Source organism: Castor canadensis, chromosome 9, assembly GCF_047511655.1.
Source record: "Castor canadensis chromosome 9, mCasCan1.hap1v2, whole genome shotgun sequence".
NCBI classification, from domain to species: domain Eukaryota; kingdom Metazoa; phylum Chordata; class Mammalia; order Rodentia; family Castoridae; genus Castor; species Castor canadensis.
The window spans coordinates 123,821,948-123,848,642 of record NC_133394.1 but is presented as its reverse complement, the minus strand read 5'-3'; the positions used below and the strand labels follow the sequence as shown (position 1 = coordinate 123,848,642).

The 26,695-nt window shown below is 43.1% G+C and overlaps 1 protein-coding gene and 1 long non-coding RNA gene across 3 annotated transcripts in view; one reads left to right on the top strand and one right to left on the bottom strand.

The window, feature by feature from the left end:
* LOC141410994 (uncharacterized) overlaps positions 1-22,685 on the bottom strand; it is an 86,910-nt gene extending 64,225 nt beyond the window's left edge. Inside the window, exon 1 of one of the 2 annotated variants that reach the window (XR_012435833.1) lies at positions 22,555-22,685. This is a non-coding gene — a long non-coding RNA (uncharacterized lncRNA). Of the gene's footprint in view, positions 1-3,861; positions 7,770-22,554 lie in introns of those variants that run through there. The other variant, XR_012435834.1, reaches the window with a different exon arrangement.
* A 58-nt stretch (positions 22,686-22,743) lies between these two features.
* The window catches only part of Klf3 (KLF transcription factor 3), a 32,581-nt gene continuing 28,629 nt past the window's right edge, over positions 22,744-26,695 (top strand). The window contains exon 1 of the mRNA XM_020161881.2: positions 22,744-22,881. The gene's annotated coding sequence lies outside the window, so the exon portion shown is untranslated. The remainder of the gene's footprint in view (positions 22,882-26,695) is intronic.

Below are 26,695 nucleotides of genomic sequence, written 5' to 3'. Positions count from 1 at the left end.
AATCCCTTCAACCAGATCCTATTTCCCAGAGTTAATAACTATTGCAAGCTTCGTGTAAATTCATGTTGATCTTTTTCTTTGCATAGACAAACATATAAAAATGCATTCATATAAAATGTAAATCGTTTTTGATGAGTTCTGTAATAGCAAATACGTTGTGCTACCTGTATTGGTCTGCAACTTGCCTTTTCACTTAAGATGTTATCATCATAGATCCATCTCATTCTTTTTGACAACATAGTATTCCACCAGCACCCTGGTCCCTTTTTACTTTTATTTGCACTTCCTTTTGTTACACACCCCTCCTCTGATGTCTTTGCTATGGTTTGGATCTGAAATGTCCCCCAAAAGGTACACGTATAAAACAAAGGCTTAATCTCTAATGTGGTGCTATTGAGAGGTGGTAGAAACTGCAAGAAGTCAGGCCTAGTGGGAGGTCTCTCTGTCACTGGGGGCACCTGGAAGGGGACAGTGGAAACCCAGCCCCTTCTTCTTCCTCTTTTGTGTGGTGGCCTTGGGATGAGCAGCTTCATTCCATCACATCCCCAATGTTAAAAGCAACAAGGCCAACCCACCTGGACTGAATCCTCCCAACCGAGAACCACAATAACCTCTTTCTCTTTGTAAATTGATCATTTCAGGTATTTATTACAGTAATAGAAAGTTGATAGCTTCTCTTACTTTCCTGCAATAACCTCCACTTGGGCAGCACACATTAAGGGATTGGTGCACTTGCCGGGCACCAAGGGCTCAGACCTGTAATCCTAGCTACTCAGGAGGCAGAGATCAGGAAGATCGCGGTTCAAAGCCAGCCTGGGAAAAATAGCTCCCGAGACCCTATCCCAAAAAAAATCACAAAAATAGGGCTGGTGGAGTTGCTCAAGTGTAGGCCCTGACTTCAAACCCCAAAACCTCACCAAAAAAAAAAAAAGAGAGAGATTGTCTCACTCAATTTACTAATATTTTGTATGCCTGTGTTTATGAAGGAGATTGCTCTCTGCTTTTTTTCTTTTCCCTCCCTCCTATAATATCTTTGTCATATTTCCTTATCAAGGTGATACTGGTTTCATGACTTGGGAAATTCCTTCCATTCTCCCATTTTCTAAGAGTTCATGAAACATTGGTGTATTTCTTTGGTAAAAAATTGATAGAATTCACAAATGAAGCAATCTGGGGCTACAGTTCTCTTCAGTCCTATTTGGCAAGATGTATTTTCTATTTTCTTTTCCTTCCCTACTCCCCCACACTTTTTTTTTTCCTTTTTTTTGGTGGTGCTGGGTTTTGAACTCAGGGCCTCACACTTCCTAGGCAGGTTCTCCCACTTGAGCCACTCCACCAGCCCCTTCCTTTCTTCCTGTCTTCTTTTCTTTCTTTCTTCTGGCAGTACTGGGGTTTGAACTGAGGGCCTCATGCTTGCTAGGAAGTTGCTCCACCATTTGAACCACTCTCAGCCCTGTTTTTGCTTTCCTTATTTTTCAGATGGAGTCTTGCATTTTTGCCTGGTGCCAGCCTCAGACTGTGATCTGCCTACCCATACCTTGCATCTTCTCCCTTTTTTTCTTCATGAGTCAAGCTAGAGGTTTATAAATTTTGTGGAAAACTGCCAAGAATCAACAATAGTCTTTACTGATTATTTTTGTTTTACCTTTTACTGATTCCTACTTTTATCTTTGTTATTTTTACTCTATTTTCTTTAAATTTAATTTGTTCTTTTCTTGCTTTTTAAGGTGTAATCTTAGACTATTGATTTTAGACTTTTCTTGATTTCTATTGTAAACATGTAACATGATACATTTCCCTTGACACACTGCCTTAGCTACTGCCCATCAGTTCTCATATGTGTTTTCATTTTAGTTTGGTTCAGAATATTTTCTAAGGTCCTTTGTTATTCCTTCTTTGATCCCTGTGTTGTTTAGAAGTGTGTTTAATTCCTAACTATTCAGAGGCTTTCCAAATAACTGTTGCTGATTTCTAGTTTAATTTCATTATGGTCAGACAACATAGTCTATAATTTCAACACATCTCAACTTACTGGGACAGGCTTTCTGAATAACGCATGTCTCCTTTGGTTACTGTTCCATGTGAACTTGGAAAGAATTGGTGTCCTAAGGGAGAGTCCAACTGGATTTTGTTGATTGATGGTGCTGTTCAAGTCTTCTCTATCCTTGCTCTTCTTTCTTTATTAAGTGTAAAGTGTTGAATTTAAGTTTTTCCTTTCAGTTTTGATAGCTTTTGCTACATGTATTTTGAAGCTGGATTAAATTTAGGAATCTCCTGATGAATTTAAGTAATATTCCTTTTTATATTGTTTGCTCTGTCCAATATTAATATTGCCAGCCCATCTTTCTTGTAATTAGTGTTTGCACAGTATATCTTCTCCCATACTTTCTTTTCTAACTTAAAAAAGATCACTTATATTTAATCATAGGATATGATCTTACTTGTTTGACAATCTCTGACCTTTTTTGTTTTTTAATTGGTGGTAACGGGGTTTCAACTCAGGGCTTTATACTTGCAAAGCAGGCATTCTACTGTTTGAGCCATGCCTCCAGTCCATTTTGCTCTAGTTATTTTGGAGATGGGTCTCATGAACTATTTGCCTGGGCTGGCCTTGAACTGTGATCCTCCCAATCTCAGCCTCCCTAGTATTACAGGCATGAGCCACTGGCACCTGGAAAATCTGTGACTTTTAATTAGGGTATTTAAGCCATTTACACTTAACATAATTATCAAGATGGTTGAGGTTTTTTGTATGTGTGGGACTTGACTTTGAACTCAGGGCAAGAATGCTACCTCTTGAGCCACACCTCCAGTCCATTTTGCTCTGGGGTCCATTTTGGAGCTGGGGTCTTGAGAACTATTTGCCAAGGCTGGCCTCAAACCTCAGTCCTCCAGATCTCAGCCTTCTAAGTAGCTAGGGTTACAGATGTGAGCCACTGGCACCCAGTAATATGATTGAGTTTAAAACTACTATTTGCTGTTTGTCTCATTTGTCCTTCTTGCATTTTCTTCTTTTTCTGCTTCTCTTGAACTAGTGCTTTTTAATATTGTATTTTATCTGCCCAGCATTTATATACTATACACACACACATATTCACATACACACATATACACACACACACACACACAAAGATGGTCCTTGACTGATGAGGGTTCAACTTAAGATTTTTTTAACTTTACAGTAGTGCTAAAGCAATATACATTTGATGGAACCTGTACTGGGAATTTGCATTCTGGCCTTTTCCTCGGCCAGCACTGTGGGTGCATCACTTGTCTCTTGAGGCTGGATAGCAGCTGTAAGCCACAGCTCAAGATGCCACAGAATCATGAGGGGAAGAACCCAATGCCACAGTGTACTGGGTTGCTTAGGACCTCCAACTCAATGATATTTTGGGATGTAACCCCATCAAGTTGAGGAGCATCTGTATTGATAAACCTCTTTATTTTATCTTTGGACGACTGCTCTATACTTTATAGTGTGCACTTTAACTCATAAGATGTGTTCAAATAATACTACACCATTTCATGCATGTATGACACCAACCCTTACCGCTACGAAGTGCCACATATTTTCAAACATTACTCCAACATATTTGATAAAGCTCAACAAAACATTGTTATTAATTTTCTTTATGTAGTCAATTAACATTTCAAGAAATTTAAAAATGAAAAAAAGAAAACATTTTCTGTTCGCCAAGGTTTTTTTTTTTTTTTTTTTTTAAGTTTATAGTGTTTCATGTCTCCGTCTGCTACCATTTTGCGCTTGCTTGGATAATTTCCTGAAAGATTTTTGGTTGCATATATCTGCCCAGCAATAAATTCTCTCAATCTTTGTTTATCTGAGAAAGTTTTTAATCTCACCTTTGTTTTGCGGAATGTTTTCACAGGATATGGAATTCTCAGCCGACTCCTCTTTTTCAGCATTCTGAAGATGTTGTAAGGGAGGCCTGTGATCATTCCTGTATGTACTCCCCTGCATAGAATGTCTTTTTCTCTGCAACACTGCTCTTCAGCAATTTTATTATGATGTGCCTTAATTTTATTATTTTTTTTAATTTTGAGACAGGGTTTTCCTTTGTAGCTCAGGCTGGTCTTGAACTTGTGATACCTCTGCCTCTGCCTCCTGAGTGCTGGCTTTACAGGCGTGTGCCACCACATCTGGCTTCTAAATCTTTCCTTCCTTCTTTCCTTCCTTCCTTCTTTCCTTCCTTTCCTTATCTTCCTTCCTTTCTTCCTTCCTTCCTTATGGAGAGTGGATTATGAAAAGCCTGTGAGAACTGGATATAAGCAAGACGAGATGTGGCTTAATTGCTTTTACCTGAAAGCCAAGGTAGGCACAGCCCTGGCCACAAAACAGAAAAAAGCAGAACAGCTTTATCTCCTAAATTTACATTCAGAGAAGCAGGAACACAGGTTTCTCCTGTTACAATGTCACACCTCTCCCCAAGAACTGCTGCTCCACCCTGTTTGCCACTGTTTATAAAAGACCCCTGAAGGAGGAAGAGGGGCTTTTTGCCTTTGGCTTTTTACTTTGGGTTTTTGCCTTTTGCTTTTGGCTTTTTGATGTGGGAAGCTTTTGGAAGGGAAAGAAGAGTTGCTGGAGGAAAATTGCTAAAGGGGAATTGCTAAAGAGGGGTTTATAGAAAGTCTGCACTGAGAACTTAACATAGGCTTTAGAAAAGCTAAGCTAATGGAAGAACTTTATATATAGGCCTTAGAAAAGCTAAGCTAAAGAAAAGCCAAAGAGAACACGGGACAGTGCAAGATAGAGGACCAAGACTTTAAGAGTTATGCATATGCAGTTTTTAGGCCTGGCTGTTGTTTGCAAGTTTGTAGCACTGAGGCTTTAAGAAAGCTAAAGAGAGATGGGACAGTGCAAGCCTGAGGGCAAAAGACTTTAAGAAGAGATTATGCTAAGGAACAGCTAAAAGAAAACATGAGATAGAGGGAGTCTAAGGAAAGAGGTTTTAAGCAAGGTTTTAAAGAGACTTTAGAAGCAGGGTTTTAAAGAACTGCAAAGAAGTAAGGCCTTAAAGAATAAAGACAGAGAAGCAATGAGTGTTGGGTGTCTCCACGTGAGTGCCCAACACACCTGACCCCACTTTCTGTCTGTCCTGTGTCTTTTCTGAATCTCCAGTAGCCTCCAGCTAGCTCCAGTAAGGTTCAGTAATAAAAAGGGAGGGATAAAGCTCGCTCCAACAAAGAGGCGAGAAAACCAGCTCCACTTCCTCATCTTCCTTCCTTTCTTCCTTCCTACCTTCCTTTTTTCCTTCTTTCTTTCTTCCATGGCTTCTTAATGAGTTTTTTTTCAGCTTCTGAGCCATTAAATTTCTTGGATAAATGAAATATAGTTTTCATCACATTTTGAAATGTTTCAGCTATTCATTCTTCAAATATTTTCCTGTCTTTTCTCCCTTTCCCTATGTAGGACAGACCACTTGGTATTATCCTACTGATCAATGAGCTTCTGTTCACATACTTATTTGTGGTGCTAGGAATCAAATCCAGGACCTTGTACATGCCAGGCAAGTGCTCTACCACTAAAAAACTCATCCCCAGAGCTGTTTATTTATTTTTTTCAGCCTTCTCTCTCTGTGGCTCATCTTGCATAGGTTAAATTGCTGTATTTATAGGTCACAGATCTTTCCTTGCAGTGCATAATTTGCTGTTAGTCCCATCCCATGGAATTTTCATTTCAGATATTGTGTTTCCTCTCTTAAAAGTCACATATTTTTTATTATTTTTACAATTTTAAATGCTTACACAAGTTAATAAACTCTGCTTTACATCCTTGACTGCTAGTTCCAATATATTGTCACTTCTGGGCTGGTTTCTCTTACCTGATTCTTCTTATTGTTATACATATTTTTTCCTTGCCTTTTAACATGTCTAGTAATTTTGTGTGAGGCTCACATTGTTATTGTTACAGTGCCTGCATTGTGTTGTCCTCCACTAAAGAGCACATAAACATGCTGTGTTTGTGTGTGTGTGTGTGTGTGTGTGTGTGTCAGAGACAGATAGACAGACACTGGGTTGTGTTTTACCCAGTGGTAAAGTTAACTACTAATCTTCAAGACCTGTTTATAAGGCTAGAGCCTAGCTATCTAATGCAGTAATCACTAGCTACATGTGACTGTTGAAATGTGACTAGTCTGAGCTAACATGTGACATAGCTACAAATACACAACAGAGTTTAAAAACCTATTATGAGAAAAAGAATGCAAACTAGCTCATTAACAATTCTTATGATTACATGTTGAATTGGTAACATTTTGGGCATATTACATTAAGGAAGCTATATTACTGAAATTAATTTCACCTGTTTCTTTTTACTTTATTACTACATATGTGGTATGCATTTTATTTCTATTGGACAGTGCTGATAAGCAAATGATAGCTCACAGAGTGCCATCTATTTTTGTTAAAAAAGTTTTATTGGAACTCAGCCAAAACACTCACTTTTATAGCATCTATGGCAGAGTTTATTAGTATGGCACAGACCATATGACCCGCAAGCTTCAAATATTTGTTCTCTGCAAATTTAAGAAAAAGTTTCACCCCTAGTTGAGAGTGTCTTTTAGGCCAAGGATAGTTCTGCTATAGTTACTAACATGATTGGGGTCTCCCTTGAATATTCCAAGGGCAAGCAAGGACTCTCCTTTGGCTAGTCAGACCCCAAACATTGTCCCACTTCATATGGGCTCTGAGATTTACTCAGCTTACAGCTCACCAGTCTTTTGGCCAGACTTGTAGAGTGCTGTTCTGTCCTAGGACTCAGCAAAGACTCAAAGATGGTTTGAGCTTTTTTTCTTGCATAGCTCCTTCCTTATCAGAACTCAGCTCAACTACCTCTAGCTGCCTCGGCCTCCCTAGACTCTGGTCCCGGTCATCAACTCTGCAAGGCTATAGGATATATATAGGTTGCTCCTTCCTGGGTCCATAGCTTAGAAATTGCTTCCAGGCAGAAAGCCAAGACAATTATTGAGCTCAATTTATATGTTTCTCTCTTACAAATCACTGTATAGACTGTTGTCCAATGTCTGAATGAATTGTTTCATATTTTTTCCCATTTTCTGATCATTTATAGTAGGCTGTTAAGGCCTGGTTCTTGTTACTCCATCGTAACTGTAAGGGGACATCCCTCCACTTATCTTTTGATAGGTGGAATTTTCTCTGTAGTGTACCAGGAGACTTCAGCCTTTCCAAAGGAGATTTGGTGGATTAGACTTACTTGTGCAGAAATAAAGAGGTAAGGGAAGAACCCTTCTTTACATGTTTATCTTAATAGTTGGTATCATACATTATTGCTGATCTGAATTGCTCATGTCCAAGTTATGACATAAGGGACAGAGATGACTTTATAGGAGAAAATGAAAGCAGATTAGTTGTGGGCAGGGCATCTGTGAATTTGTCTGTTCATTTATATCAGATACTGCAACTATATTAGCAGGCCTAACAAGACATGCCTCTTTGAAAAGTATGTGAAAAGTTTAACTCCAAACATTGTATTAGTTAAACAAAAAGAATTGTGTACCTCCAGGAATTTACAGTTAAAAGAAAGAACTGATCCAAAATGTAGGAGAGAGGGAGGAAGAGGGAGAAGGAGGAGATAGAAAGAAACAGAGAGGGAGAGGGAGATTCTCAAAACAATTGTGTTTTATGAGTGACATTTGTTTATTAAGGTTTTGGTTTTGGTTTTGTTTGGTTTTGTTTTGGCAGTGCTGGGGTTTGAATTCAGGGCTTCACACCTGCAAAGCAGGAGCTCTACCACTATGAACCACAGCTTCAGCCTCCAATCAGTTAACAACAACAACAAAACTCATCTATTTTCTTGCACCTGCTTTGAAAAATATTTCCTAAAAACGTGAAGACTCCATTTGCTGAAAACAGAATGAGAAACTGTAGTTACACCAAAGGGAAGGGGAAGGAAGGAGAAAACTGGGGAGAGGTGAACATTAGTGGGAAGAGGATAACACTGGAGACAGGACAAAAATAGGAGATTCAATAACCATATAATGAAGTAGATACGAAAGTGGTCAAAACAAAAAAGGAGGGAAGAGATGGAGAAGTAAAGGATTTGGAGTACGACAGTGTCAGGCTCATAGCAGGCGCTCAGGGAAGGTTTACTAGGAGGGTGATCAATGATGGATGGACAGATGGATGAAAGGATGGATGGATGATGGACTGCAGGAAGAATGTAATGAAAAAGGATAGATGTGATGGCTGATAATCTAATGGAGATAGATTCTTGGGAACGGTAGTGATCGGTTCTGTAGGATGGTACCTATAGCTATTTTAAGTGCAAATAAACTTTTCCCCAGTTAACTCATACTTGAAACCACATACCAAAGGTCACTTCCTTAAAGAGACATTCTCTGATCATCAATCTAAATTCATTAGTCTATTTTCCTCTATGGCACCCTGTATTTTTTCCTTTATAATACTTGCCAGGATTTTAAAATATTTTTTGGTAACTATTTGTTACCAAATAGTGTCTGTTCTCCCACTAGACTGTAGGCTCTGTGTGGGAAGGAGTTATGTCTTTTTTGTTAGCCATTGTGTCCCCATGGTCTGGCATAAAGCTGAGAACAGAATGTGACATATGGTAAATGCCTAACAAATAACTGTTGAAATACTGTGTAAAGATTCAGTCCTGAGCTTGCCACCAATAGTTAGCACATGCCTGAAGACCAAATAAAACAATTCTATTTCTCAAATACAAATCATCCCGAAAAAGTTATCTGATCTATAAATGTAATTATATAAGCCTTATAAAACTTTAAATATTAAGTCACATTTGAATTGCCTTCATTGAAAAGACTAAATATCATGAAATCCAACCTAGTCTTGGTAGATCCACCCTTGGTAGATTAGATCCTTAATTGTTCAACATCCAAAGTCCTCGGTCTAAATGTACTGTGCTGTATAGCTCTCTTGCTAACTCAACCTGTTTTCCACAGACCCCAACAGAATCCATTTGCTAAAACCACAGTGGCTCTTCGACACTTCTAGATATACTACCTGTCTAGTCTCCACTCAAATCCTCCTTCTCCCAGGAAGCCTTCCTTGGGCTATTTTTTGGAAATGTACCACTTAGTTATCTTTGTGTGTCATGCTTCCATTCTAGATTAAAAGCTATTTGAGGACAGGAACTTTTCAAAATGTTTGCCAGGCCCTGGTGGCTCACACCTGTAATCCTAGCTACTCGGGAGGCAGAGATCAGGAGGATCAAGGTTCCAAGCCAACCTCGGGCAAATATTTCATGAGACCCTATCTTGAAAAAAATCCATCACAAAAAAGGGGGTGGGGAGCTGGTGGAGTGGCTCAAGGTGAAGGCCCTGAGTTCAAGCCCCAGTACCACCAATAAATAAACAAATAAATAAAAATGTTTCATTCTACTCCTGAGTAGGAGTTCAGCAACATTACAAATAGAGTTTCAGTTAAAACTTTGGAAAAGAGTACAGTCAGCATTTACTCTCAACCCCAGAACTGTACAGAGGGCCAGAGAAGGCACTGGCAAATCCCGACTATAACAACCATGCGGAATTGTACAACTTGGTACAGAATAACAGTAATATGGTCAGCAATGATGGTGTGGCGTCCATCAGTGTAGTAAACCCACACCATGCCTGTTTTTTCTTTTTTTATGTGGTACTGGGGTTTAAACTCACCTTGAACCACTCCACTAGCCCTTTTTTCTGGTGGGTTTTTTCCAGATGAGATCTCACAAACTATTTGCCCAGGCTGGCTTTGAACCGTGATCCTCCTCATCTGCCTCCTCATCTGCCTCTGTAGCTAGGATTACAGGTGTGAGCCACTGGCGTCTGGCTTATGTCCTATTTTTGATCAACACTGGGAGCTTGCTTTGCAAGGCTTCTGTACTTTTCTTGTTTTGTGATTAAGTGGGCACTCAGATAACGAAACCCACGGCAAGATGCAGAAAGACATTCCATCTCTGCTTCTGTGGGCTTCGGCAAACAGCAAGAGTGGGTTTATGCAATCACAGGCAGGAGAAATACTGTAAAGAATTAATTGATGTGGGCTTTTCTTGTTTTGTGTTTTGTACGGTTTGTGATTTTTCTTTTCTTTTTTCTTTATTGTTGTGCTGGGTGGGGCTACATTGTAGCATTTACAAATGTTCTTACAATTTATCAAATATATCATACTTGAATTCTCCTCCTCCACCGTTTGTGATTTTTCTGATGCACTTGATGATGTGAAACACTAGTCAGCGCAAGGAAAATTCTTTCCTCTTAATCTAACGTAAAGCCTTTAAGAAAAATGAGTGTGATGTTCCTCAAGTTGCTTTCTGAACATTTGCACTCATCTTCAAATGACCTTGAAAAGTCACATCCAGGCAATAATGATAAATACAGATAATTGGGGCCAGGGGAGGGGTTCCTAACCTCACTCATAAGCACGATCGCAGTGTAGCTATTTCAGTAAGCCTTCCTCATTTAATTCCCAGACTTTCTCTTCATTTTTATTGATGCAATGAATATTTTGCATGGGATGTTTATATTTTTAATAATATATACACATATATTATTATATGTGTATATATACTTTTTTTCCTTTTGTGGTACTGGGGTTTGAACTCAGGGCCTCATGCTTGCTAGACAGGTGCTCTGCCACTTGAGCCAGTCTACCAGCCTGAATATAATATTTAACTATTATAAGGGTCCAAATAATACTATTGAGTATGGTTTATATTTTCAGGAGTATAACTTAAAGGTACCAAAGCAAGTGATATGTAATAATGTATAAAATATAAAAGTACAAATAAATACTATATTAGAATAGTATATACATCCTTTTGATGAACAAATAATTTTAAATTTAAAAAATCCTTTATATGGCCAATGAAATTAGTTATTAGAATAACAGAGCTGTCTGTTAAAATATAAAGAGCTGTAACAAAAACTATAAAAAAAAAAAAAAAAGGCAAAGCCCTTGCCCTACTTAACTTATAAACAATTTCTATGCTTCCAGCTAGCTAGAAATATTAACCTCACAGCAGGGAAGGGAGGTGATAGTCATAATTTAAAGTATAAAAACATTTTTTAAAATTTTGGAGAATTGTTTTAGATTTAAAAAGAAAAGAAAATTTGCATTACATACATTTAAAAAAAAAAAAAACAATGATCCAGGAAAGGTTTTCTTTAAAATGAGCTAAATAAACTTTGCCTTCCTTCCCTAGTCTCTAAAGGCTGTGGAATAGAAAGATTGCTATCTGAAATTGAAATAACATGATCAGCAGTGTTGCGGGGAGGGCATCAGGCATAGCAATCACTGTGTCTTTGTCAGGTCATCTGTACCAAATGGCCAGGATTAAATTAACTAGGATTTTTTTTTAAGGATCTAAGCATACTTCTCCAAGAATAGAAGAAAAGAAATGCATTAAGAAATGTGGCTTATTTTGTTGTTATCCATGTCACATCACTCATTTGAGAGCACCACCACCACTCAAAACTGAAAAGTCCCAAGCACTGGATTTGGAACGATGCTTTCAAATGTAACACAACAGCAAGTGCCTTGAGAGGTTTGTAAGGTAAGGAGTGTGAACTGAGATTCTGCCAAGAGTTCCTCCCCTGGGATGTGGTGACAAATCCTAGACAAGACTTGTCCTGTCCCTTCTTGACTCCTGGGATCTTCGTCAGGATCTTCATCTTCATCTTCTCTGCACCAAGTGAAAGAAAGTGAATTGTGTCTGGAAAATTTGTCCCATAAGAAAATAAATATGAAAAATCTTCATTTTTTTTCATATATCCACAAAAACAGTAAGAGAAACCTGAAATACTAATATGAGTTTAGGACTCCATGATCATCAATTTCTGGTCCCTCTTACCTCCCCTTGCCCCCTCCCCCAATTGCTGACTGAACCTAGGGCCTTCCCCATGCCAGACAACAGGACTCTACTTCTTGAGCCTAAGCCCTAAGCCCTAATTTCTGCTTCTTTTGAATCTGTTTCTCTTACCTTCAGCACAGAAAAGGGAAGTGATTAAATAAACTACCATATAGCAAAAGTTGTACTCCATGAGTTCTGAAAGTATTTTCTTCCTTTTTGAAAAATGAGTTTTCCCCTTTTCTCAGAACAGTAATTTACTCTGCTGGGATGATACTGCAACTACTGGATAAAGTTACACATTCAGCTGTGTTGGAGCACTGATTGCTTCTGTTATTGTGGTATTCTAAAATGGTGTAGTATTTCTTATAAACCTAGAAAATTAATTAAGTGCTGGTTCCTATAATGTTTCATTCTTAGAGATCCATTTGCTACAACAATGAGAAAAATTGGCAGGACTATCCAGATAGCTCATGCTAATAGTTTGGATTTTGAATTTCCCCAAAGGTCCATGCATTAAAGGCTTGGTTTCCAGGGTCCACTCTTGGGATGTAATGGAAACTTTAAGGGGCGAGGGCAAGCAGGAGTCTTTAGGTTATTGGGGGTGTGCCCTTGAGATGCACTGTGGAGCCCTCAGCTCCTTCCTTGCTCTTTTATGCTTCCTAGACATGAGGTGAGCAGTTCCATAACATACTGCCTCTCCGCAGGCCCAAAGTGAAGGGGCCAACTGATCATGGGCCGAGCCCTCCAAAACCATGAGCAACAACAAACCTTTTCTCTTTACAAGATGCTTGTCTCAGGTATTTCATTATAGTGACAGAACAGTGACTACCATAGTTCATATAAAATTATTGACTAGCTAAAACAGACTTTATGATAGGAACATAAACAACTATCTACATTGCAGACTTTTCATTCCTGTTATAACCAGGTAACTTTAAATAGGCAAAGACTACCAAAAACCGTCTTGTACATAGTTCAAATTTCCTCATATGTTAGTCAGGTTCTTGTCACTGTAACAAAACACCTGAGAAAAACAATTTAAAAGGAGAAAAATTTTCTTTTGGCTTACAGTTCCAGAGGTCCCGATGCTGTGGGCCTCATGATGGGGATGGCATAGCAGAGTAGAGAGGCTCACATCCTGGCAGCAGGGTACTGAGAAAGCGGAGGGAAGAGAGGTGTCCTGGATAAAAGAGAGCCAAGGGCTCACCCCCAATGGCCTACCTCCTCCAACTAGGCCCCACCAATGCAAGTTTCATCACCTCCCAAAAAATGTCAAATTATGAAGCCATCAGTGGATTAATCCATTGATTAGGTCAGAACCCTCATGATTCAGTCACCTGTCATTGATTGGACCCACCAGCCGGGGACCAAGCCTTCAGCAAATGAGACTTTTGGGGGGGAAATTTCATACCCAAATCATATAGCTCATATTTCCGTATTTCCATATATTTTCCTTTTAACCTCCTCACCCCTGAAAATGAAACTTCAAGTTCTTTACATACATTATCTTCAAGAGAGGGAAAGACACTGAAATATTACCCAATCGTATTTTAAATGTATTTACAACAGAAGAAAGCATAACTCAATGAATTAAAAGCTGAATACATATGTGCCTTCTTTAGTGTAATAAAAATAAAAAGGTAAAATTAATTGTGGGAAGAAAAACCTGGCTCAAAGGACTGGCAGCTGAGTGGGGGTGGGGATGGGGCGGGGGGAACAGAGTCAGGGAGACAAACAGGATGCTGGGAGGTGAGAAATAAGGGTGGGGAGTAGTGGGCAATGTCAAGAGGAACTAACAAGATCTGTTGCTTATAGTTACCCAGAAAAACTTACGAACAATAACAAACAAATGTGGCTTAGAAGGAAACAGAGAAGCAAGGAACCCTCCAGCTGAGGGTGCACCAGGTGTATTCTTGGTGTTTGGGGGGCCCCTCACTCTCAGGTTCCCAACAGCTGATGTGTGGCCTTGGACTCAACAGATCCTGGCAAAGGACCACACTGAGGAGGAGCGGACCCTGTGCTCCAGGAAGTATATGTCTCTGTCTTAAGAAACAGGAACTTAGGCTCTACTCAGTCTTCATTTGCTGGTTCTTCTGGTTTTCAGCATTTTCTCTTTGGAGAGGTTCTCAAGTAGAAAGATGATTTTTGAGGAAGAATTCTAGTTCCAGGAAGCTGCACGGGTCCAGCTATTCAAGTGGCCATTAAAAAGTCAGAGTCAAAGAGATGTCTACCTCTACCCGGGGCCCTCACCTCCTCCATCCTCTCCCCCTTCCTCATGCCCCTTCCAAATTCCGAAGCAGAAGATTGTGCCTCTGAATCTGGGTTTCTTGCAAGAGGCCCCCTTGTCAAATTGTGCATGAAGTCCCACATCTCATTATATAGAACTTCCTATTTCTCACTTTTTTTGGAGGGTGGGAGAGCCGTATTGGGGCTTGAACTCAGGGCCTTGCACTTGCTAGGCAAGCGCTCTACCACTTCAGCCATAGTTTCAACCCTTCCACCTTTTACTGTTTTTCATACAGAGTCTTGCATTTTTGTCCATGGTTTGTCCTGAACCATGATACTTCTACCTCAGCCTCCTGAACAGCTGGAATTATGGACCTGTGCCACCCACCATGTCTGACTTGTATTTGAGACAGGGTCTTGCTGTCTTTTTGCCTGGGCTGTCTTTGAACCCAAATCCTCCCGTCTCTGCCTCCCAGGTAGCGATGGTTACAGATATGACCCACTACACCCAGCTACTCTAGCTATTTTTTAAAACACTTTTTTTCTTATTTCTGAATTAATACATACATATTCATTGAAGAAAAGACACTGAAGAGTATTGAAGGGAGAAGAAAAAACATACCCCACATGACTGCACTTTGGTGTAACCACTATTATCTATTTTTTTCTGCACTGGGGTTTAAATTTGGGGCCTCATGCTTGCTATGCAGGTGCTTTACCTCTTCAGCCCCATTGTCATATTTTTTTGTTAGCAAATCTTTTTTAACTCCAAGGCTAATGAAGACCTCGCTACGGGCAATCACATGCTGTTTGTTTTCATGGATAAATCAGCAAAACCTCCAAAGAGTTCATGAGTGTAGACTGGCTAGCCAGGTTGAGAGACCAGAGTCCTCTATGAAACCAAGTACCAAGAGGCCAGTGCAACTGCGCTCTTACCTGGAGAGAACACTTCTAACTGGGCTTGGGAGGTACAGGCACACAGCACATTGGGAACAAACAAGACTACATCCCTCCAGCACATCTCACACATCATCTCTTTGCTGGCTTAGTCACTGAGGGAGAAAAACTGGCTGTGTGTGCAGTGAGCACAAGAGAGATGGTATAAGCATATACAATGTGTACACATCCAAACAGTCCCTGACTTATGAGAGTTTGACTTACTGATTTTCAACTTTTCAGTGGTGCAAAAGTGATGAAATTCCTTAAAACAACCATACTTCAGACTTTTTGCCTGATTCAGATTTTGAATATGATCTTGTCTGGGGCTGGTGATATGCTGAAGGATACTCTAGCTGTGCTGCGCAGTGGGAGCGAGTGGCAGTCTCCAATTTGCAGTGCACACCACCACAAGGGTCAGCCACCAGCACCTTACGGTGGGCTGTGTTGCTAAGCTCTGATGTTTGGTAGCCGCATCTTCAACTTGCATGTTTTCAGCTTCTGATGGGCTTACTGAAATGTGTGTAACCACGTAGGAAGTCAAGGAGCTTCTGCATGTACTGCAGTTACTGCTTCTTGTTCTGCACTCATGGGATTTTACATTTAAGTGACATTTGTGGTCATTTTTGTAGGCTATGCTATCATGCAACTCATCTGATTAGAAACTATCCATGATTTCCCAAGGTCAATTCAAGTTTCTCCATGACACAGCCTCAGGGGACCTGTACAACTCCTGAACCATGTTCAGTCCCCCAAATGAGACCTGTAGCCCCTCACCCTCTAGCAATGAAATTCTAACTCATATATCACCTCCTCATAAAGGATGTTGGAGATTTCCTGACCTGTAATTTCATTTTCAAGACGGTCAATTTCTTGAAGTCAAGGATCGATGTACTTGGTTTGAGTGTGCCATTCGAGGGTTCATGTGTGGAAATTTAATCCCCATAGTGAGATGTAAAGGGAGGGAAAATTCCACTATAGTGTTTGGAGGCAGGGCCTTTGGGAGGTGATTAGAGCTAAATAAGGTCCTCAGGGTGGAGTCACCATAATGGAATATTAGGGGCTTTATTGAGAAGAGGGAAGGAGGCCAGAAGGACACACACATGATGCCCTGCACTAACTTAGGACTCTCCCAACGAGAAGGCCATCCTCAGATATGGCCCCTCTACCTTGGACTAGACTGTGAGCCAAAACTCAGTCTGTGGGACTGTGCTGCTGGCAACAATACATATGTGAATGCTCATTTTTTTCTTAACTTGTAAATTTACCTATTCATCTGCTTTTAACTAACTCCTGTATGCTCATTCTTCTTAAAATTTCCCTTGTTATATTTTGCATTATGTAATAATCAATTAAGCAGAATAATACATGTCATCTTGACTTCCTTGAACACAGGGATCATGTTATACTATATTTCTCACACATCTTCTCCCCATCCTCAGATCTATGGTAAATGTTCATGCAATACTTACTGAACCAGATTAAACCCAAGGCTTAAATAAAGCCTATAATTTTCCTTTAACTCAGAGAAGAAAGACTGGAAGCTAAGAGTCAGTCTCAATCCAACAAGCTAAAAACAGACTCATTCCAAAATAAGGGAAATAGTTTTTTTCTTATTTTATAGTTCTCCTGTTCTTCACCCACTTTGTCTACCAACCTAACAGAAGTCTAGGTGGTCCCTGCTATGGTTTGATTGTCCCCTCCAATGTAGCAACACTGGGACGTGAGACCTTTAAGAGGTGACTAGATCATGGGGGCACTGTCCTCATTAATGGAATACTGCAACTGTCAAGAGTTCTTGATAAAAGGATGCCTGGCCCCACACTTCCTCTCTGTATGTCACATGATTTTTTTGCTCTTCCATCATGTTATTATGTTGCAGTTATTATGTGGTTGTCACCAGAACAGCATCTTCACGATAGGCTTCGCAATCTCCAGAAAGGTAGAAATGAATTTCTTCCCTTTATAAGTTATCCAATATATTAGTCACCTTTATGTTACTATAACAAAATACCCAAGGCTGGCTAATTTATAAGGAAAAGAAATTTACTTAGCTCACAGTTTTGGAGACTGGAAGTTGAAACCACATGGCACTGGATCTTGCAAGTTCTCTCTGGGCTATATCTCCTCATGGCAGATGCACCCTAACCATGGAGGTGTGTGTGAGAATGAGAGATCACATGGTGAGACAGGAAGTCAGAGAGAGGGGAGGGGCTCTTCTATAACAACTTGCCCTTATGAGAACTAACACAGGGTCCCAAGAGAACCATTGTAATCCTTCCTAAGGACCTAAGGACCACCAGGTTCCATCTCTTAAAGGTCCCACCATCTCTTAACGTTGTCACACTGGAGACCAAGTTTGCAACATGTGTTCCCTTGGGAAATAAACTATATCCAAACCATAATACCCAATCTGTGGTACGCCGCTGTTGTACCACAAAGATCAAATTAAGCCAGTTCCTAACTCAGCAATGAGTTGTAATTTAAGTCTTTACACATGTAGGTCACTGATTTGGAAATCATACATTATTGACCTTTTAAATAACATTGTACGTAATGCTTTAAGATCTCTGACAAGTTCCCAAAAGCCGACTTCAACTCTCAATGATAAATTTGCATGAAAAAGTAGAAAATGAATCTATTGACATATTTTACAAGAACAATAACTAACAAACAACCAAATATGAATGATCATCTTTAGCTGGAATTGCCACGATTCAGGGAAAGGGGATTTAGCCCCAGTGCAAGGAGGATAATTACCAGCCCTCTCCTTATTGTTTTCTACCAACTTCATGGAGGCGTTTCCTGGTGGGATGAAGTTTTTACTCTGGATGTCTCCCAGCCACGCTTCTGAATAATTTCAGGATCCATATTGAACCATGTTGGACACCCCAGTCACTCTCCTCCTCATCTTCAGGATCTTTTCCACTGCCATCTAGTCTCCCACTTTGACAGGCTTCCCCTGGACCATGCTGTCCCTTAGGGCTGCTTCACCTCTAGATGTCAAACTCACAGGTCCCCAGTCTCTTGACTAGGGCATACCTACCCATCATCACTAGGTTATAATCTATTCCTAAGACACCCACACATCAACTATTTGCCATATTAAGATCACCAACCCCTTGGCAATCTCTCCAGGGTTTCCTTGTTTCACCTCTCCAACATAGGTTCCAACTATCTTTGTGCCAGTGTCCTTGGATTGCATCGTCTTGTCAAACACAATCCAAGACAACTGTCCACCTACACTAGAAACGCTTGTGCACCTGGGTGGGAGGGGTAGGGAAATTGTTTACCTAGTTTGATTCTAATCCAAAGTCTTGGTCATCTAAATCAACCTCAATATTTCTTGACAACTGTAAAACTGGATGGATGGATGGATGGATGGATGGATATGAGTGAGCTCTTGCAGAGATGTTGGAGAGAATCTCTAGATCCTCTGCAATGCTTTGGAGATGGATGGCCCATAGAATACTTCCAAAACAGATAGCCTTGATCCTTTAAGGTACGTATCTGTGGTGCTCATAATTCCATGAGCATATGATATTTTCCTGCCTTTGTACCTTTGGCCATCATCAAAAACAAGAAGAAACTTTCCGGGGGAAAGAGTAGGAAAGCTTGAAAATACAATAGATAAGACAAAACGAAATCTCAAGAATGGCTTCTTTTCTGCATCAGAACGATTGCCTGTGATGGAACTAACTATGATACAAGCCACAAAAGTGAACGTGGAAGGTTGGGTGGTTTCAGTCCACCAAGTCCTAACAAATTTCAGTATAGTGTTATTGTCTTATGGTCATTTGGGTGTCATCCATTAATCAACACTCATGGAACACCTTCCATTCGCTAGAAACCGTACTAGGAGCTCATGAAAGAGGAACGACTGAGAATGGTCCTGCTCTCATGGAGCTCATGTTCTACTGACGAAAAAAGGTAATAAAAAATACATTTTAAAAGCTAGCAAGGTAATTTTAGTTAAAGAACTAAATGGCTAGACAGTGAATGAAGATGGGGGAATATCTTGGATTGTGCTGTCAAGGAAGTGATCGCTGAAGAGGTAGCATTTGAGCTGGAAGCTAAATGGGGAGAAATGAACCACCAATATGGAACTCTGAAGCATGGCCTTTCTTCTCACGGTAACAAGATGGCTTCTGAAGCTTTAAGCATCATGAGTTCACATCACAACTTCCAAAGTAGGCCTGTGGGTTCCCTGTTATGAGGAAGAAAAATATTTCCCACAAGCCTCTAGCATGCTTCCCTTCCTGTCCCAATGGCTAAACTAGGTCACATACCTCCTCTCCAGCCAGGAGGCTGGGACTGCAATGATTGGCTGGAGCAGAGTGGCTCTGCTGAGAGCAGGGAGGGGCATCCTTGCTGGAGCATATGCTGCCCCAACCCAAACCAGACGGGCCTGATGTCAGCAGGGTAAGGCAGCCACACCAAAGGCTGAGCCAGGGAGATGTCACTATCCTGGATTAATGGTACACCTAACCATGCACAAGGCACTGTACTATTTAGTATTTGGGATAAAAAGAAAACCTTGAGGCTGAGAGGTAGAGCACTTGCCTAGCATGTGTGAGGCCCCAGTTCCATCCCCAGCATGGAGAAAAGAAGAAGAAAAAAACCTGGACACCCCTTTTCCCATCCCACTCTTATGCTTGAGGACACTCAGCCAAGTGAGCTCTCTTCCCTCCTCCTCCTATTTCCAAACCCTCGGCTTTATGAAGGCTCAGGCCATGCCCACCTGTGCATTCCTGAAGCTTCCTCCTGTCTCCTACAGCCTAGAATCACTTTCCCTTCCTCTCAATTCATACACCACATTTATTCACTTGACACAGTCACTGAACAGCTGGGCCCTGGAAATATAATTTTGCTGAAAAGACACAGTCCCTATCCTCACAGTTTCCATTCTAGTGCCACAGGTTATTAAATAGCCACTTACAAGAAAGAATGAAAAGTGTAACAAGAAGAGAAACACAAGTGCTAAGAGCACCTCAACTTTTCCAAAGGTGGAGTAGCAGGATGGTGGTGAGAGAAGACATATTTTGGAGAAAATGTCATTTAAGTCAAGACATAAAGCATGAATAGAATTTAAGGAAATGAGCATGTGCAAAGGGCCAGGGGTGGGAAGGTGAGTTGGAGGAAAGGAAAGGAAGGCAGTCCAGCATTGCTGCAGAAGAGAATTGAAGGGAAGAAGGAAAAGAAAATTCTTTAATGACAGGTGGAAGCCAAGTCATCATGGGTGGGAAACTCTGGGACTTCATTCTAAGGAAGTAAGTCATGAAGGGTCCGACATGGTTAGGGTTGCATTTTAGAAACAGAGCTCTTACCTCCTTGTTCCCATCTCTTTCCCACATTTCAGCCATGCTACACACAGGATGACCCACAAGGCACTGTGGCAACAGGGTGGACCAGGGCAGAGGCCAAGGTGTGGATAGTGATACCTATACTCCCACCCCCTTCAGAGGGTTCAGTGAATGAAAGGCTGTGCCCTGGTAGGGAGTGTGGTGGTGGGGGGATCAAGGGTGACCAGGCAGTTATGGTTTGCACACCTGGAAGGCTGGTGATGTCCCTCACTGAGCTGCCCAGCACTGGACGGATGCATTTTTATACAAGTTTCGATTGAGCTGCCTCCCACAAGGTACGGAACATTAATTAACCTTTTAAGATTAAGGTTCTTCTCCCACCCCACCTGCTATATATCAAAGCCACTCCCTTCTTATCTTGGATCACACTTCTTTCCAACAGAGCTCTTTTACTTTTCTCATTGGAGTTTTCTGTGGGCTTCAGTTTTCATTACTCCAGGTCCCCTTAGAAGTACCTACTGTGAGCCAGGCACTAACAGCTTCCTCAGCCATCACTAGATAATACAAACCTAAGCCACCCAAGCAGACTTTTGACAATCGGTGATCAATGAATTGCAATTAGTAATTGACACAACTCCAACTTCCCCCCCTCCCCGTTACATCTTTTATTCATTTACAAACCACCCTAGACCCTCATCCCTTTACATTTTAAAGATTAATCACTTGAGACAGCATGACAAGCATGGGGAACGCGTGGCAGTTCTGGATGTCCTCCACGCGGTCTTTCATGTGCGTGCATTATTTACAATACCCAATTTGACTGCTTGAGGTTACCGGGTACTAATTTTATAAGACTGTGTAGCTACATGAAGAGGCCGGGAATATCTGTATCACTCCGTTTTAAGTAGTACCAGGCCTGGATGAAGCATCAAAGTGAGAATGGTGAACTTAAAGAGCCTTTAAAACATCTTGAAGCAATAATAAGCTATAGACTGAAGCAGGAGTGTTTTTAAACATTACGCAGAACTTAAACAATTGAACCAATTTGTCCTTTGTTCTTTTTATTACATTCCTTATTACATTAATACTGCTTAAAAGGAAACTCGAAAAGCATTTGATTCTAGAACCAAGCTACAAAAGTCCTCGAAGGGTCAGGTTTGGATAGAAAGCGCATTTCCGCCGCCCCAGTCGCTCTCGGCGCGTGAAGGCCACTGAGCTCCCTGGCGCTCTGTCCCGGGGAAGCCACGTGAAATAAAAGGTCGCCGGGCTGAGCCCTCGGCCTCGAGTGGGAGGCTCTGACCCAAGTTCGCCAAGTTTTCCGGCCGGGCCCCTGGGAGATGCATGCCTCAGGGGTCTCCTAGCTTTCCAAGAAAAGTCCAGCGAGGCTGGGACCGCCAGCCGGGCCACCCCTCCGCGGGCAGACGATCAAGGGGACCTGGCGCCCCGGGGCACAAAGAAAGCGCGCCAGCGGGGTATGGACTGACCCCTGAAAACCTAGGACCTTCTCAGGTTCGAAAGCTCCTACTTGCCCTTCCTGCCCCAGCTGCAGCTCGGTCTCCCCCGAATCCGATCGCGGGTACCCACTGCTTCACCCGCCGCGGGACCGCGGGGCCCAGCCCTTCCCGCCGCGCCCGGGGCCGCCCTTCCCGCCGGGAGCCGGTGATTGATGGCCCCGGCCGCCCGGGTCCCCCGCCTCGGCTCGCCCGCGAAGCCTGGCTGTATGTTTTGGAAGCGGCGCAGCGGGCTGCAGCCGTGTGACGCCCGGAGCGGGCAGCGCCGCCCTTCCTTCCCCCCGGGCTCGGGCGGCGGCGGGGCCAGGCGGGCGGGGCGCGCGCTCCGGGGCGGAGGGTGCGGGGAGGGGGCGCGGGGCCGGGCGGGGGCCGAGGGCGGAGGACCGGGGCGGGGGCCGCGCCGCGCACGCCCAGCCCCACGGCCGCGCCGCGCCGCGCCGCGCCTCGCGGGACAGGTTCGGCCGGTGGGGCGGCGCCCGGCTCCGGGGAATAATGAGTGTCTGTCAGGCCGTCCCCGGGTGACTGGGCGGGGCGGGGCGGAGGCGGCGCGGGAGGCGGGGGTGGCGGGGGAAGGGCGCAGGGCGGGGTGCGTGTTTGCGCGAGTGACTCGGCCGACCCCTCCGGCGGCTGCCTCCACCCAAGTGGGTGGGGACCCGCCCAGCCCGGGCGGCCGCGGCGGCTCCCTCTCCCCTCCCTGACCCTCCCACCCCGGGTCCCAGCCTCTACTTACCCCGCCAGCCCCGGGAGGCTCGCAGAGCGAGCGGCGCCGGCGTCATGTGACTGCCCGGAGTTGGTGCCAGGAGCCAGAGGGGAGCCAGGAGCGGAGCCGCGCGGAGCCGGGGCCCGAGCCGGAGCGCAGCGCGAGCGCCCGCCGTGCCGAGCTGAACCGCGCCGCGCCCGCCGCACGCGCGCCCGTCCCTGTCCCCGTCCCCTGCGACCGCCGCCGCCAACGCCACCCGGTCTGGAGCGCTGACATTACTGCACTCGCCGGGCGCACGGCGGCGGGGAGCCGGGCCTTTATTTCTCATCGGCTGCGCTCCGCAGCGCGCTTCGCAAAGTAAGTCCCCTCTCCGTCACCTTTTCTGTGCCCCGGCTGCGGCGCCCCTTTTTCCGCCCGGTCTGGCTTCATGTTTGCCGGTGAAGAGGGGAGCGGGGACCGGGTCGAGGTGCAGCGGGGGCGTCTGCGGGCTTGGGAAAGTGCGGCAGCACCTCGCAGCCGGGGGTGGGGGGCGGAGGGAGGGAGGCGAGGGGGAGGGGAACCCCCCCCCCGAATTCGCGACCGAAAGTGTGGGACTGGGAAGATTCCGTGCGGATCGTGGAGTGCGGGAAGCGAGGCCGGCGGCGGGCGCTCACCTGTGTGGTCCCCCAGCCGCTGCCCGCCCGCTCGCTCGCTCGCTCGCTCGCGATTCCCTCCAAAGCCCCAGAACCCTCAGTGCTGTCTGCGTGTGGCAGAGTTGTAAGGAGAAAGGTAGCGCCGAGGCCGCGCGCTCCTGCTCCTCCCCCTCCTGCCCACCACCCCCCACCCGGCTCCCGCGTCCTTCCCTCCCCGCCCCCGCCGCCCCCCTCCGCGGACCGGCGCGCGGCGGCTCGCCGGGCAGAGCAAACTTAGAGCAGCCTGCCGTCCCCTCCGGGAAGAAACTTGAGGCAATCGGGACTGGAGGAGCATCCTGGTCTCGGTCCTGGAGCCCGGAGCTTGCCAGGGCTCCTCGGGGCAGGGAACAAGAACCGGCCGGGTTTGCAGAGTCCTCCCGGGGGCATGGAGAGAACCTGCCGCAGTGCCTGGAGCAAGGATTGCTGCGTGGCTGGCGGCGGAGAGCGCCTTCGGCGACTGGTCGCCTGCAGCGGTTAGGGACCTGAGCCAGGAAGGGATCGGAGGACTGCTCCCTGGACCAGGACCCATGGGACCTACCTAACATTTCAGAATGGCTATCTTGGAGATAGATGGCAGATAAGACCTGGAATTGTCATATCCATTTCTTTGGCAGATAACAGGGGAAAACATTAAACTGCTTTGAATTTTGCAGCTGCATACAGTGGTAGTAGATGAAGACTATGAAAGAGACTTATTTTTAATGAGTCAGGTTAAACGGAAATTGGGAATTGCTCACCTTCGTGTATTTCACTGAAATAAACAGTCTACATCGAATCATTGGCCTTTTTTTTTTTTTTTACTAGAAATTTATTTTTCCCATTAATATCACCCAAGACACTTTAAATATATTGATTCTGCATGAATCTGGTGTGGGAGGAGAGGTGTGGAGTGCTGTTCTGAATTCATTTAGATTTAGTACCTAGTTCTTAAGCAAAAAAAGGGGGTGCATAGGCCAGTTGTTCATTCTGAGGGATTTCTGTATGGATTTGAGGAGCATTTGTGTAAGAGAATTCCACGTGGATGAAAGTCTGCCTCACCCTAGGGAAGTCTTGTTTTTAGGCAAAAAAAAAAAAACCCTGTAACTTTAACATGTCCACAATTTTGCAAGTTAGTATTGTTTAAAGAAAATCCTCAAGCATTTTCCTTGGTTTGTGTGTTAGTTGATCTTAGGCTGCTAATAGAAACCTGAAATAAGATGTTAGAGAAACTAATTTCCCAATTTCTAGTCAGTGGGATTTGCTGCAGAACTTTTGGAAGAAAGCAACCTAAATATGCTATTTATTGGTTAAGTTCAGTGAAGAGGCACTGAAAGAACATTTGGCTTGCATGAAGGAGAATACAAGTGTAAGAATCCAAATGTGACAATAACAAAGAAAAGTAGCTGCTTAGACCACAAAACCTTGTCGCAAATAAAACAACGTAGCTTTAGGGAAAGCTATTTTTCTTTGCTGCAAAGTTTCTAAATTAAAATCAGTCTTATTGCTATCAGCACAGTGATGCCCTTCTCTCTCTATCTCTCTCTCTCTCTCAACCTGCAGTTATATCTGCATACCAATCCTTACACCTTTGATAGTGAAAATCTGAGTTAAACCATCCTGGCTGACAAAGTAAAAAGAAATCATTTGAGTGGGATTCTTTAATGGGCTTCACTACCTCAAAAATAACTGAAGGGAAACAGACATTTTACACTAGCTAGTAAAAATGGGTACTCAGTCTACAGACTGCATAACAATTTTGTATTAAATGACATGTTAGAGACAGTCACATTGTCTAAAAGGTGCATTTCTGTAGATATGTGTACATGCAGAACTGAGGAGCAGCTGAGTCTACAGCTGCATTTGGAAAAAACTGAAGATTTTGGGTGATTAAATGTCCCATAGTTTGTGTCTTGGAATTTAGCTCCATGACTAAGGGAGGCTTCAAATTGATCCAATTTCAGTTATATAGGGTAACCCAGTTATAATCTGGATTCTTAACAGCAGTGCTTTTTCTTGATTTTCCTTGTGATGAACTGAGGCTGAATGATTATCAGTACCCTAACCCTAGAATTTGGCCAGGACTCCGGGACTAGCCTGGGATGGGGCAGAGAGGGACAAAAGAAATCAGGAGGGAGGCTGGCATTAATCTGGAAGGTCTCTGCAGCTAGAATATGATAAAATCACATGTGCACTTATGTTTACTGTATGTGGCAGCTCCTATTTGTAAATAGGGCAGGTCTCCTGCATAAAGCTGGTGTTATTATTCACACCCATAGAACAAACACCTGCACCCCCCCTGTTGTTGTCTTTAAAAACTCCAGCTGCTCATGAATATAGGGTCAGGGAGGGCCGGCTAAATGTTTCTCTGTGCTTTCTCTCCAGCACAGCCAGCAGAGCTGTTTCCTGTTCTTTGTTTCAAGGCTGGGGTTTGCGTCATACATTCCAAGTGGCATGTGTGTGCTCTTTCCTGTTTCAGGCTGTTTTCTGGTAGATCAGTAGCCTAGACCAGGCCATGGTCCCTGCCCCTAAAACTCCTCATCCCCACCCAGGGAGCTACCATGGCTCTACACAGCGATTGCTTAAGATGCCTATGTTATGTCATAATGAGAAGTCAGTTAACCTTTTTACAGACAGACTGCGCTCCACTGTGTTTATATGAGCAAATCGATACTTTTACCTTTTACATTTTTTCATTGTCAGATTGGTTTTAAGGAATTCCTGTGCATATTGGCAAGTCTAAAGGAGGTTGTTTTGTTTGTGTATTTGTAATTTTGTGAAGGTGGGTAAAGTGTTTCAGATAGGCATTTTGCCCAAGCTGACAATTTTGCATCAGCATTAGTACCTTAGAGTTGGCAAGACCAAGCATTATCTGAAAAATGTGGCCAACCCTTGTTCACATCACACAGGCTGCCCATGGCGGCTTGACCTGGGGGATAGAGGATTGGAAGCAGTCTTGGCCACCTGGGCAGAGTTGAAAGTCTTACATTTGTGTTTTGAAGAAGCGTTTAGACAAATTATTCTAGCAAAGCATACATTGGGAAAATCCCAGCATTATTTCACTTTAAGGACAAACATTAAATAGGATAATTTTTTAAGGACAGATTTTACTATATAGTAGATTTGATTTCCAAACCATTTTAAGAATAAAAAGTTTAAGGAAAAGAACTGGCAATAAGAAATTCACTTAATGATAGTTGGGAAAGATTTTTTGCAACTAGAAGGTGAATGCTCTTCTTTCTTCAATGACACATTTTTTGTGATTCCATTTTTAATATTCTGTCAGTTGTGCATTGGTGAATTTCTGGATTAACTGTTTGAAGCCTAACATAACAGATTATTTTTCTCTTAGTAAGCAATGGTTGGGAAAGAAAACTTTGGGAAAGTGTCTTTTTAAAACTTAACTTGAAGATTTTGCTTAAAATCTAAAGGAATGATATACGGTTCCCTACATGAATTCAAAGAGTTGCTGAGACAGCAAATCAGACTCTGTACTCCCAAAGTGATAATAGGATATTAGTTTT